We start from the raw sequence: 12,500 nt of genomic DNA, 5'->3' as shown, positions 1-12,500 counted from the left end.
AGCAGGCTTCACCTGTACATCTGCTGCTAGCCGAAACTTTCAGCGAGCAGTGCCCTGTGGGGCTTCCCTCCACTCATACGGTAGAACTAGGGTTACAATACGTAGCCATCGTTCTCTTTCGTAGAGCTCCGCCCCACAGGGCAAGCTTCTATTGGCTTAAGCGGAGTTTCACGACCGCACCGTACCCGTTAGCAAAGCCTGGCCAGCCAGGACACAAGCCAGAGCTCCAAGGTGAGACCAACACTTGGCCCAACCCAAGCACTGGCCCCTACCGCGCTGCACTCAGGTAATCCCAGCTGCGGCAAACCAATGACTGGGGGAGGGAGGGGGGTAGTCCGGACTGCCGCCGTGCGCTGAACATAACAAGTCAGCGCACGCATGGGACGCAACAAGTGTAGCCTAAGTGAGCATGAGGCGGATGATAGGAAGCGCTCGGCTCCCAATCATGTACGAAATGAAACGCAACGAAAGATGGATCCGTGCGCAAAACACCCAGCGCCCGTGACGAGAACGACGGTCAGCGCTCTCAGACCACCGACCCGTTCGCCCGACGTCAAAGCGAGGAGCGACACGGTCTTGATAGAAAGCCACTTGAGGAAAACTTGCTCCGTCGGTTGGAACGGCGCTCCACACAGCGCGTTCAGAACCAAAAGCAATTCCCAAGGCGGCGCCTTAGCTTTGCGCACAGGGCGAAGACGGCGCACGCCGGTCAGAAGACGCTTGACTTGGGAACGCCCGTAGACCGTAGTCCTGGCGAACCCCTCATGATGCGTGGACGTAGCGCATGCCTACACCTTAATAGTAGATGATTAATAGTAAAATCGTCTGGACCGAGCAAGATCTCTCCCTCCACACCAGCGTGTTAAAGCGGCCCACTTGCCAGAGTGAACCGTAGCAGTGGACGCCGCCCGCGCACTCTGAATAGTATTGATCACTGCCTGAGAGAGTCCTCTACCAGACAATCCCTGCCGTTCAATAGCCAGACCACCAGGGGGCCGCCCCAGTATCAGACGCATGCAATTCAAGCCCTCCGCCTGGGACAGTGCGCTCGGCCACTGAGGGATGAACCACCAGTCCACGGACGTCATGGTCATCACCTCCTCCACATACCATCTCGATCAGTGCCAGTCAGAACCACTGACAGAGCCTCCGACCGTACCCTGGTAACAGCGGTAGCAGCAGCGCCTTCGGCCAGGGGGGGCATGCGCGGACGCGTCCTCCCCTAGCAGAGGCTGGTCCCCTTGACTCAGAGAGAACCAGAGGATAAACTTCTCTTCTCTCTCCAAGCGAACAGATCCACCTCTGCCTTTCCGATCCGAGCCCCGAGTTGAGCCACAATCAGGAGGATGAAGGCTCCTCTCGCCCGGATGCGGCCCGCCCCCGGGACATCAAGTCCGCCCCGAAATTCAGGCGGTCGGCTATGTGCTGAGCGTCGGCGTTGTGGAGTGGAGCCTCGCTCGCTTGCTTGTATAGCCAGATTAGGCTTCCGACAACTACCCCCCCCCCCGTCTCTCACTGTCTGTCCCGGTGACACACGGAAATGTTCTATCTGCCGTAGAAGCAATAAAACATTCTGACGCTCCAAACCGAGGACAACACCGAAAGTACACTCATTGCTCGTCAGGGGTACAGCCGGTTTACCTGTCAAAGGGACAGGGAAGGGCGCCGTCGCTCGATTCGAGTTAATGACCGCCGCTGGATGGGTGAGCGCTGGCGGCCGTACCAAGGGTTGTGACACTTTCAAACAGGGCAGTAATGACAAGGTGGACCTGGTTGAACACATACCTTTTCCAGCCTCAGCTGTGAGACCGGCTGATGTCACGTCTGCTGATGTAGCAGGGGAAGACGCCGTGGCTCGAACCTGAGGTTGTGACGAGCCCAAACAAGGCAGCAGAGAACCGGCGGATCTTGCTGAACACAGATTCTCCGCCTCAACAGTGAGACCGGCGGTTGTCACGTCTGCTGATGTAGCAGGGGAAGACGCCACAGCTCTAACCGGAGGCATCAAAGTTTTCCGATGGGACCGGAGCTCTGAGCGTCTGGGCCCTATCGTACTCACTCAGGAGTGACTTATTCACTGGCAATCGGCACCCCCCCCCCCCCCCCCCCTCCGCTCAACAACTTGTCGGGGGCGCACTGTCATTATTGCCTAGGGCGGCCAATCGCCTTCTGCCGGGCCTGCTGTTGCCGACAGCAGAATAGGTAGACTAGGCAGCGCCGCCCGAGGGACGCCGCCCGAGGGACACCGTACGGTGAGAGACATAGACGCTCTACGGTGAGTCGCTGAGTAGTCAAGATGACTTCTCTTCTCAGTCTTCTTGCGAGCTGAAGGTTTATAGGAGCAGTTGTGCAGGCGAAGCCCACTTATACAGTGGTGCACCGGACCTAATTGAACACAGGTTCGTGTATGTTTTTTTTTCTTCTGTCGATGTAGCTGGCTAGGGTTTCTCAAGCCAATAGGAGCTTGCCCTATGGGGCGGAGTTCCACGAAATAGAACTTAATTACAACACTACCATCATCTATTCCTTTTCCTGGCTACCAACTGATTACCCACATTTATACTTTTTGCTCTTCATTCACTCTTCTGTTTATATTGTGTTCCTTATTTTCTGGAATATATATTTTTCTTATCTTTCCCTCACCAAGCTGTTTCTTGTACTTTCTGTCTGCTGACACACTCTCACACTTGGGTGAACTCACATCCGGGCACGACCAAATATGGCTGTACAGGAAGTGGTCTCATCACTAGGTGTCCACAGCTGTGTATGTGGGTCGTTGTGGTCTAGAGAGTCCATTGTCACCTCAACGAGGCCACAATTGCTGTTGTGACAATGCCTCAGAATAAACTAGTGTCACATGCTGATAGAATGATTGCGAAATGTTGTTATGTCTGAGATGTTCTCTGACCGGTGAACATCCAAGGTAAGTGGAGCCCCTTTATCAAAAAGGAGAAACCTGCTGTGTGTGTGTGTGTGTGTGTGTGTGTGTGTGTGTGTGCGCGCGCGTGTGTGTGTGTGCGCATTCATGCCCGTCAATGTGTACGTGTGTGTATGTCTGTGTGTATTCGTGTGCGTGCACATGTGTGTGTGTGTGTGTGTGTGTGCGTGTATGCTTGCATGTCCATGTGTGTACATGTGTGTGTGTCCATGTATGTGCGCATATGTTTGCTATTCATGAACATGTGAGTTGCACAATATGCCTCCACACTTTAAAATACTTGGCTATGCCACCGATCAGACACCAGGTGTCGCTATAGCACATAAAATAGCATTTAGCTTCTCTGCGAGGGAGAGGCATAAGCAGTTATTTATTAGATTCCACCAGAGGGCACACACCGCCTTTGACACTCTGAGTCTGCTAATCACGTTTCCTCATCATGTGATCCGGACAGATGATAGCAGTGTGGTAGGAGAGAAACACTTCTATTGTATTTCAGCTGAGAGGGGTTACATGCTCATACATAGTTGATGTACGGTCGTTCATATTGGGCTGGCGCGGCTGTCAGCTTGTGATGGATTGTCCGTGTGCAATATCCTCTACAAAGACCAGCTCGGTTTTTTACAACGCCACAAAGCATTTTAATATCCTTAGCGTTTGTGGTTCCCTAGATTCATTGTGGATGGAACGTGGCGAGCATTTCATTGTACGGGGTAACCCATGAGAAAACCACCGCGGTGAGCTTTGGTCAACTTCTGGTCGGAAATGTGTCCGTGGCCGACTACACATGGACGTTTGCGGGCTTTGTTCAGGGAGGCGAGTCAGAGGACGTCTGCTGCAGTGTGGGTGATTGTATGGAAGACGGCGAGCTCACGACCTCGCGGAACGGCGCGCTAGTAGGAGCGGCGAGATGCGCTGCGCCATATGGCGAGCGCGTGGGGGCCCCGGCGCCCCTTCTGCCAGTGTCATATCCTCTGGCCCCTCCACCTGTGATTGGGGTTAGACACACAACAGCTTGCGTGCGGTCACACACACACTTGCTATCACACATGCGCACACATAAACACACACACACATGCTTTCACACAAACACACACACATGCTTTCACACATACGCACACACACACAAACATACACGTACACACACACACACACACACACAGAGAGATGAAGGCACATGGATGCATTGCATGCACACACAACGACACTGTACACTACTGTAAACATACACCGGATCAAACACACAGATGCACAGGAGCAATTCAGGTCCAATATGGCAATCACAGAAGGTGTCACTTGCATGCAGTAACACCTGTGTGTGTGTGTGTGTGTGTGTGTGTGTGTGTGTGTATGTGTGTGTGTGTGTGTGTGTGTGTGTGTGTGTGTGTGTGTGTGTGTGTGTGTGTGTGTGTGTCAAACCTGCTCTGAGCCCAGGCACAACTCCACACACCCATTCCGTACGCAACACCCATGATACCTCTCCTGTCGGCATGGTAACCAATAAACAAACAAGCCCAGGATTTTCAGGGCTCATGTCCTGGTGGGTTAATACAGCATGTGATTCATATTGATGCATGTGATAGCTTCTTATAGCAGTAGTATATGCTCAAGACCCTCTAGGTGCCTGTTTGAAATGGGTGTGTTGAAAGAAGTGAGCATATCACAGGAGTTTGTTTTAAGTGCAGGCATTCAGTCTTTTACAGTACATGAGTGGGAGAATTATTTCAGAAATGCCCTGATTTAATTTCCTCTTTCAGGCAATGCAATGCTTCAGTGGAGTTCAGGCTCTTAATTTAATATTCACTTGTCTACCAAACTCAGGTCAATGATATCCCAAAAGAGGCTTGTCCCGATTCCCTTTTTGGCATATAAATGTTCTTTTTTTGCAATTTCAACAACAGATACAGCACATTCACATTGACCATGCAATCAACAAATCAATTAATTTCCTTATACATACTGTAGACCTTTGGAGACCATCTGTAGTCTCCTACAGATTTAAGTTTCCAGCTCTTAATGTTAAAAAAAAGTAACACACAGCTAATTTGATAGCTGCTTTCTTCCACTTAGATACCACCTGACAACTACATTGTTAGAAGAAACACGTTCACTAATATTTCGACTTCACATACAGTATATTCCTCTCACTTAAATGTCACAGTTTCCCACCTCTCTTCCTCTCTCTCTCTCTCTCTCCCCCTCTCCCCCTCTCTCTCTCTCTCCCACTCTGCATGTGTAAATGTGGAATGAAAAAAAATGCCTCTTAAAAATGTTCAACATAAATGAGCAAGTAAAGTAGTCTTTTGAAGTCTAGTAAACTTCAAAGGAATATGCAATCTGTTCTTTTTGCAAGCTACAGTACTGTTGGATTGAAGTGAGCCTGGTTAACACTGTGAGAGTGGGAGGCAGAGTAGCTTACGGTACGTGGGTGTGTCTTATCCTCTATCCATGGTCGGGGATGGTTTCAGAATAGTCTTGGGTAGTCAGAAACAGCTAAGCTGTTCTAAAGCAATTTTGCAATTTAATTCTGATACTGTAGGCTATAATCAACTGTGTGGGCATGATGACAGGTGGGCGCCCAACGCCAGTGGTAGACTGTACTCTTATGTCTTCCTATGTCTTTCTTTCTGATTGCAAAGACTCACAAAGGTGTCAGTTTGTGATGCATTGCCATGTCCCCTCCATTCATAAGCAGTTCCGTTTCCTTTCCTAAACTCTCTCCCAGGGTCTAACATACTTTTGTAGCGGAGACTCACCACAGACCTCCACTAATGAAATGTAGGGCGGCCATTTTGTGCCGAGCCACCAAGCCGCACGGTGCAGCAGAGATTACCTCAGACGAGTTATAGCTTCCCCATTGTTGTTGTTGCTGTTGATGTTGTTGTTGTTGTCTTTTCTTAGCACATTTTGCAGCAATCTATGCATGAAATTGCCTTTTTAGATCAAGATTGAGTTGATTTCAAGTGCTTTGAGAACTGGTTGTGGTCTCCGCCAAAACAAAGATATTAGCGGTAGCAGTCTAGGTTATCTGGTTTTGTGATATGCCTTGATATGGTGGAGAGGCATCAGTATTGAAATACTGACCTCTTAATAGTTGATGAGAATTCTTGTAATGTGCGTGTTTCAGTAGATACTCCTATAGTGAAGAGAAAAGACGTGACCAATATACAGTTAATTAGTAGCTCACATTTTGTAGTTTGAACCAGCAAAGTGAAGGAAATGACGGGACCTTCCTCCCGGCCGGAGGTAAAGGCCACAGCCGCGGGAGTCAAAGGCCAGTTCTGAAAGGCGCACGTCCAACAAAACGCATTGTAAACGGATGACCTTACCGGCCCTGGAGAGCGAAGACGTCAGCGCTGTGTTCTCGTCTCCCCCCCGCTGTCTGCGTCCGGACGTTTCTGAGCGCCGTGTCTCCGTCAGAGCCGTTTCACACGCAGCTACCATGGAGACGGAAGGAGGGAGTGGACGACAGGAGAAGAGATGACATAAATAGATAAACAGTAGCACTGAGAGAGTGAAAGAGAGAGCCATCTAGAGAGAGACGGACAGAGATAGACAGATAGACAGAGAGATAGAGAATGAGAGACAGCGATAGACAGAGACAGAAAGACAGAGAAAGATAGAGACAGAGAGAGAGAGAGAGATGTCAAAGGAAACCTGGGGATAAGCTTCTGTACAGTATGATCATCAACCACAGAATCCATTTCCTCACTGAAAACAGTGTCCTGAGCAAATCCCAAATTGGCTTTCTACCAAATCATCGTAATCATAACAGACCATATTTGCACCCTCAGCACCCTAATTGACAACCAAATAAACAAAAACAAAAGATGATTATTCTCCTGCTTTGTTAAAAAAATAGCCTTTGATTCAATTTGGCACAAGGGTGCTGTTCAAACTATTGGATAGTGGTGTTGGTGGTTGTGTTAAAACCTATGACATCATCAACTCTGTGTACACTAACAGCAAGTGTGCTGTTAAGATTGGCAAAAGACACACAGACTTTTTTCCTCAAAGCCGGGGGGTCAGACAGGCATGCGGCTTGAGTCCGACCCTCTTCAACAACGAATTGGCCAAGCAATTGGAAAAGTCTACACCACCTGGCATCGCCCTAGTAGACACCGAGGTAAAATGCTGCTGTTTGCAGATGATCTGGTGCTGCGGTCACCAGCCAAAGAAAGGCTACAACGGCATCTTCATCCTAAACAAATTCTCCCAGAAATGGGCCTTGACGGTGAATCATACCATGACAAAGAAGAGTGTGCCGAAGTGTCTTTGAGCAAGACACTGAACCCCAAAAAATTGCTCACGTTTGGCATGGTGGCGCAGTACCTAGCACCGTCCCCTCACAACAAGAAGGTCTCCGGGATTTTCTGTGCAGAGTTTGCATGTTCTCCCCGTGTTCGCAAGGGTTTCCTCCCAAAAGAACCCAATATGAAAAATCTGCAGTAGAACAGATGCTCTGCAGTCCGGTCCCTGACCAAGTCCTGGACTGAGCACTTGGACTTGGTCCCCGGGCGCGGATGGCTGCCCACTGCTCCTGGCTGCCCCTGGAGAAGGACAGCTGGGATGGGCTAAATGCACCAGACAATTTCCACTGGTGACACGGAAATTGCCTGTGTGTTGTGTCCATGTCACCCCCTCACTCGTGTGTAATGTGTCACTGTGTGGCAAAATAAAGACACCCCCCTCTCAGATCCTGTAGTTATTATATTATTATACAACAAATATCAATTCTTTCTAGATATGATCGCCCTAGAAAATACACTAAAGTATAGCTATCAGTGCCACAGGAACATCAAGTTGAAAATCCCAATCCTAATCTGGTTTAAAGTACTAGACTGTTATAGAACCCATTTCCCCTTATGGTTGCGAGGTCTGGGGTCCATTAGCCAACCAAGATTTTACAAAATGGGATAAACACCAAATTGAGACTCTGCATGCAGAATTCTGCAAATCCATTCTCTCCATCCAAAGAAAAAGACCACACAATGCATGCAGAGCAGAATTAAGGACAAAACCCGCTCATTATCAAAATTCAAAAGAGAGCATTTAAATTTGACAATCACCTAAAGAAAAGTGACTCAGACACGCTCCGTAACTAAGCCCTCTCCTACAGAGAGAAACCCCACCAGACTAAACCAAATTATAAGAAAACACAAAGAAAACTCTGACACATTGGAAAGTATCCACCAAAAACAGAGCAAATTAGAAAACTATTTGGCCCTAAACAGAGAATACACAGTGGCAGAACACCTGAGCACTGTGACTCAGCAAAACTAAGGACATCTAGACTCAGCGAGCACAGCCTCGCCATCGAGAGAGGCCGCCACAGCCTCGCCATCGAGAGAGGCCGCCAAAGCCTCGCCATCGAGAGAGGCCGCCACAGGCAGACCTGCTCCCTGGAGAAGGCAGACTGTGCACCCACTGCAAACAAAGAAAGTTGTAAATCCAGCTTGGCTTTTTAACTACCTACCAACTTTACTAGGACATCAAAGTTTAGTTTAGTCTATTGAATGGTCCCCGTTAGCTGTCGCCATGGCGACTGCTAATCTTCCTAGGGTCCATAAAAGGACTTAAGACGCATACATATAATGGTACAATACCTAGCACATTCACACACAAACCTGACATGAAACATATAATTAAAATTGCACAGCTAATATTGTACATTCAGATACCTTGTATCATTACAGACAATGTACATTCCTTTGGTCATTTCATGTAGGCAAACACTTTAGGAGGGAGCATATATATATTAAGGGAATGATAATCTAATACAAATGGAGAATCAAATGCAGATAGTTCTCAATCATATGGTCAGCGGCCTTAGATGTGCCTTTACTCATTTGAATGACAATGGCCGGGTTTCCCGAACGAGTTAAGAAGCACTTAACTCCAAAGTACTTCTTAACTCCCATGCAAAGGGTTGCTTAAGAAAGGTTCCTTAAGAAGGTTCTTTATCGGGAAACCCAGCCAATTTATTTTGTGTGTGAGATATGTGCAGAGGCAAAGAGTTCCAGGACATTATTGAACAGTATATTACTGTGTGCTTAACGAGATTTGTTCTTGGGGGTTGGAAAAACTATGGAAAAATATCTGCTGGGTGAAATTCAGCAATTATGCAAACACAGCAGCAAGATTTGTGAACACTTGTGACAGCAAAAGGAAATCCAATAGAACACAACCACCATAAACTGTATCGCTGTATACCACACCGATCCTGTACATATACACACTACATACAAAGTTACCATTTAAATACATGTATAAATATTACACTTATTCACTCAATTCACCTATTTGTATTTATATTTACACTTTAACATGTTTGTGACTTTTTGTGATATTTGCTTTGCCAGTGTTAACGTGTTTCCCATGCTAATTAAGCCTTTTGGATTTAATTGAATAGAGAGAGAGAGAGAGAGAGGGAGAGAGAGAAAGAGAGAGAGAAACAGAGCAAGAGAGAGACAGAGAGAGAGAGATAGACAGAGGTAGATACAGAGGTAGAGAGACATATAGACAGAGAGAGAGAGAGAAGCAGGCAGAGGGATGAGGACAGATGCAGACAAACGCCAACAGGCAAACGAGGGGAGAGGGGGGGGGGAGAGGGAGAGACGTCTTGGCTAACAGAGGGAGATTTAAGGTCTAGATTCACCTCCTCCTTTTACAAGGCCCTCTCTAACTTACAGCACCGCTGGCACCCTGCCTGCTGCTCGGTAATGGGCAGGGAACATTACTGTACCTCTCTGTTCCCCTGGACAGAACCCTCTGATCTCCCCTGAGCTCTGCTCTCCTCTGTTCTAAAGAGCCATAAAGAACCTAGAGGCCATACACGGTTCTCTGGTGGTCCCGGTGGGAGGAACCTCTGAGAAACGCTTTTTTTTTTCCGCCTAAGACCATTTTACCTCCAAGGGTTCTACTGAAGAACCATTTCAACAACAAACGCCTCAAAGATGTACAGTAGATACCGTATCTATTTGAGGAAGCGGCGGTCTTTGAGCCTGTGTTTACACAGCGTTAACGCCCCTAAGTCCACGTCCAGCTGGCGAACGGACAAGCCGTCACTCGAGGGAGCGGGCGCCGTCTGGGAGGAGATGGCGAACCGGGGGGGGGGGTTGAGGGAGATGGGTCGACCCCGGGACCGGTGACAGCCGGCGGATAACGAGGCGGGCGGCAGCGCATTGAGGCTGTCCGTGTTCATACCTCCTCGCCGGAGTGACGGCGTCTCCCAGGGCGCAACGCCGCCGCCGCCGCTGGTCGGGGCGAATCATCAGAGTCCAGCTGGAGCCGCTTCCTGGATGGGGGGATGGATAGAGGGGAGGGGGGGGGGGGTCTGAAAAACAGCTGAAAGAGAGTAAAGTGAGTAAATGAGAGGGAGAGGGAGAGAGATGGAGATAGGGAGAGTGACAAAGAGAGAGCTAGAGAGAGAGAGAGGTGACGCAGGATTGATCTCCCACCCAAGTATGATGTAATCAATATCTCTTCCATCAATATCATCACGAGTACTTTGTGTGGCGACGGCCGCCATCCGCATTGCTTGGAGATTTCAGCAGCACTTATCTCACCGAGTATATTAACAGCTACACTGATGCACCCGCACGCACGCACACACACACACACACACACACACACACACACACACACAAATGCACGCGCGCACACACACCTTAGAGAGATTTAGGGGGGGGGAAGGGAAGTGCAAGGTTTTGACTCTTTGTCTTTGTCTCTCTCCCTCTTTCTCTCGCTATCTCTCTCATGTTCTCTCGCCCTCTCTCTCACTCTCACTCACTTTCTCTCTCTCTCTCTCTCTCTCTCTCAATCTCTCTCTCTCTCTCTCACACACACACCTTATTGTTGATTTAGGGGGGGAAAGGGAAGTGCAAGACCTTGACTCTTTCCCTCTATCTCTCTCTCACTTTCTCTACATCTATAATATATGAAAGTTTCACTCTTTGAATTACATTACGGAAAAAATAATGAACTTTCCACAATATTTAAATTTTCTGAGAGGCACCTGTACTCCCCAAGGGAAGGAGCCGGAGCCCAGATGGGTTGTGGGTAAGTCCAGCAAGGAACCAATCCCGTTACTTCGCCCTGGGCCATGTGACTGAACAAACACTACGTAGTGCCCGTGTGTGAATGCCATATGGGCCTTTAATTCTAGCTAGAGCATGGATCCTATGACTGCTACGGGGATAAGTCTGTCAAACACACACGCACGCACGCACGCACGTACAGTACACGCACACACACACACACACACACACACGGTATGCTACTGTATCCCCTGAAGCTTAGGCTGAAAAACAGTTCACTCGTTTCAATAGCGCAGGACTCGTTTTTTATTACCTAGACTCTCCACGTTTTGAAAGTCAATATGAAGAGGCTTTTAACATAGTTCATGGTCATGAATCTTAAAAATGGACCCGTGGGTCCTTAACCGAGGTTTGATTTGCACAACGGTACCTCCTAGAATTCAACTGCAGTCTGATACGTAAGAAATAGCGACAGTTGTCTGGCTTTTCAGCTGTCGGGAATGGAGATTGTTTTGTGACCAAAGGGTTTGCTGCATAGAAGAAACGTATTGCATTACACCATAACTGTTTCAAAGAGATATCTTTTCACTTGATAAAAGCATTTTAGATTGAAGTATAATTCAATACGGTAATATATCCCTTTTTTCCATTCCAGACTTATGATTTTTCGAGTCAGACAAAATGGTTGTTATCAGTTTTCATTCAGGCAAACATTATTATGACATTTGAAAGGTCATTATGCAGTGCATACATCAATTTGCTATATTGTAAAAATATTCATTTTAGTTTCATTTCAGCATTAATGCATACCGGGATGACCTTCCATACTATTGTCTCTCTTCTTTTTGAATATTGTTTCAAAATAAACCCCTTTCTTTCTCTCTCTCTCTCTCTCTCTCTCTCTCTCTCTTTCTCTTTATCTCTCTCTCTGTCTCTTCCCCTCTCTCTCTTCCCCTCTCTCTCTCTTTATCTCTCTCTCTCCCCTCTCTCTCTCTTTATCTCTCTCTCCCCTCTCTCTCTCTTTCTCTCATCTCTCTCTCTTCTTTCCCTCTTTCTCTTTCTTTCTCGCTCTCTTTCTCTCTCCCTCTCTCTCCATCTTTCTTTCTCTCTCTCTTTGTCTCTATCTCTCTCTCACTCCTTATCACCAGCGCTGCACCGGTTAAGCAGCAGGGTGAACGTGGTGCCGCGCGCAGGTAGATCCTGGCGAGCCCGGGGGTTAAGCCTCGAGCGTCCGCCGCGTGACTGTCACGGTTAGCGGAACGCGGCCTGACCGGGCTTCCGGGGGGGGAGCGACGTGCCTCTGGGGGGCGGGGGGGGGGGGGGGGGGGGCGGCGTGCGTCCAGACAGCGCAGCGAGTCACCAGGCTGTGAAGGTTATGCGGGGCGAACAGCCATTAACTTATGACAACACGGGCATGGCCGCCGCGGGGATTGCTTTGTGTTTGTGTTTATATTTGTCTGTGTGTGTGCGTGTGGCTGACTCCGCATACCCAGGTTAATCCGTGTCTCCGCTCTCACGCGGGC

General features: G+C 48.4%; 1 protein-coding gene across 1 annotated transcript in view; it reads left to right on the top strand.

The window, feature by feature from the left end:
• nrxn2b (neurexin 2b) overlaps positions 1-12,500 on the top strand; it is a gene marked incomplete at its 3' end in the record, with an annotated part of 537,657 nt that overhangs the window by 247,832 nt on the left and 277,325 nt on the right. The gene's annotated exons all lie outside the window — the stretch shown is intronic.

Source organism: Borostomias antarcticus (genome assembly GCF_949987555.1).
Source record: "Borostomias antarcticus genome assembly, chromosome: 17".
Lineage (NCBI taxonomy): Eukaryota > Metazoa > Chordata > Actinopteri > Stomiiformes > Stomiidae > Borostomias > Borostomias antarcticus.
The sequence above is the reverse complement of the archived record's forward strand: the minus strand, read 5'-3'. Positions and strand labels throughout refer to the sequence as shown.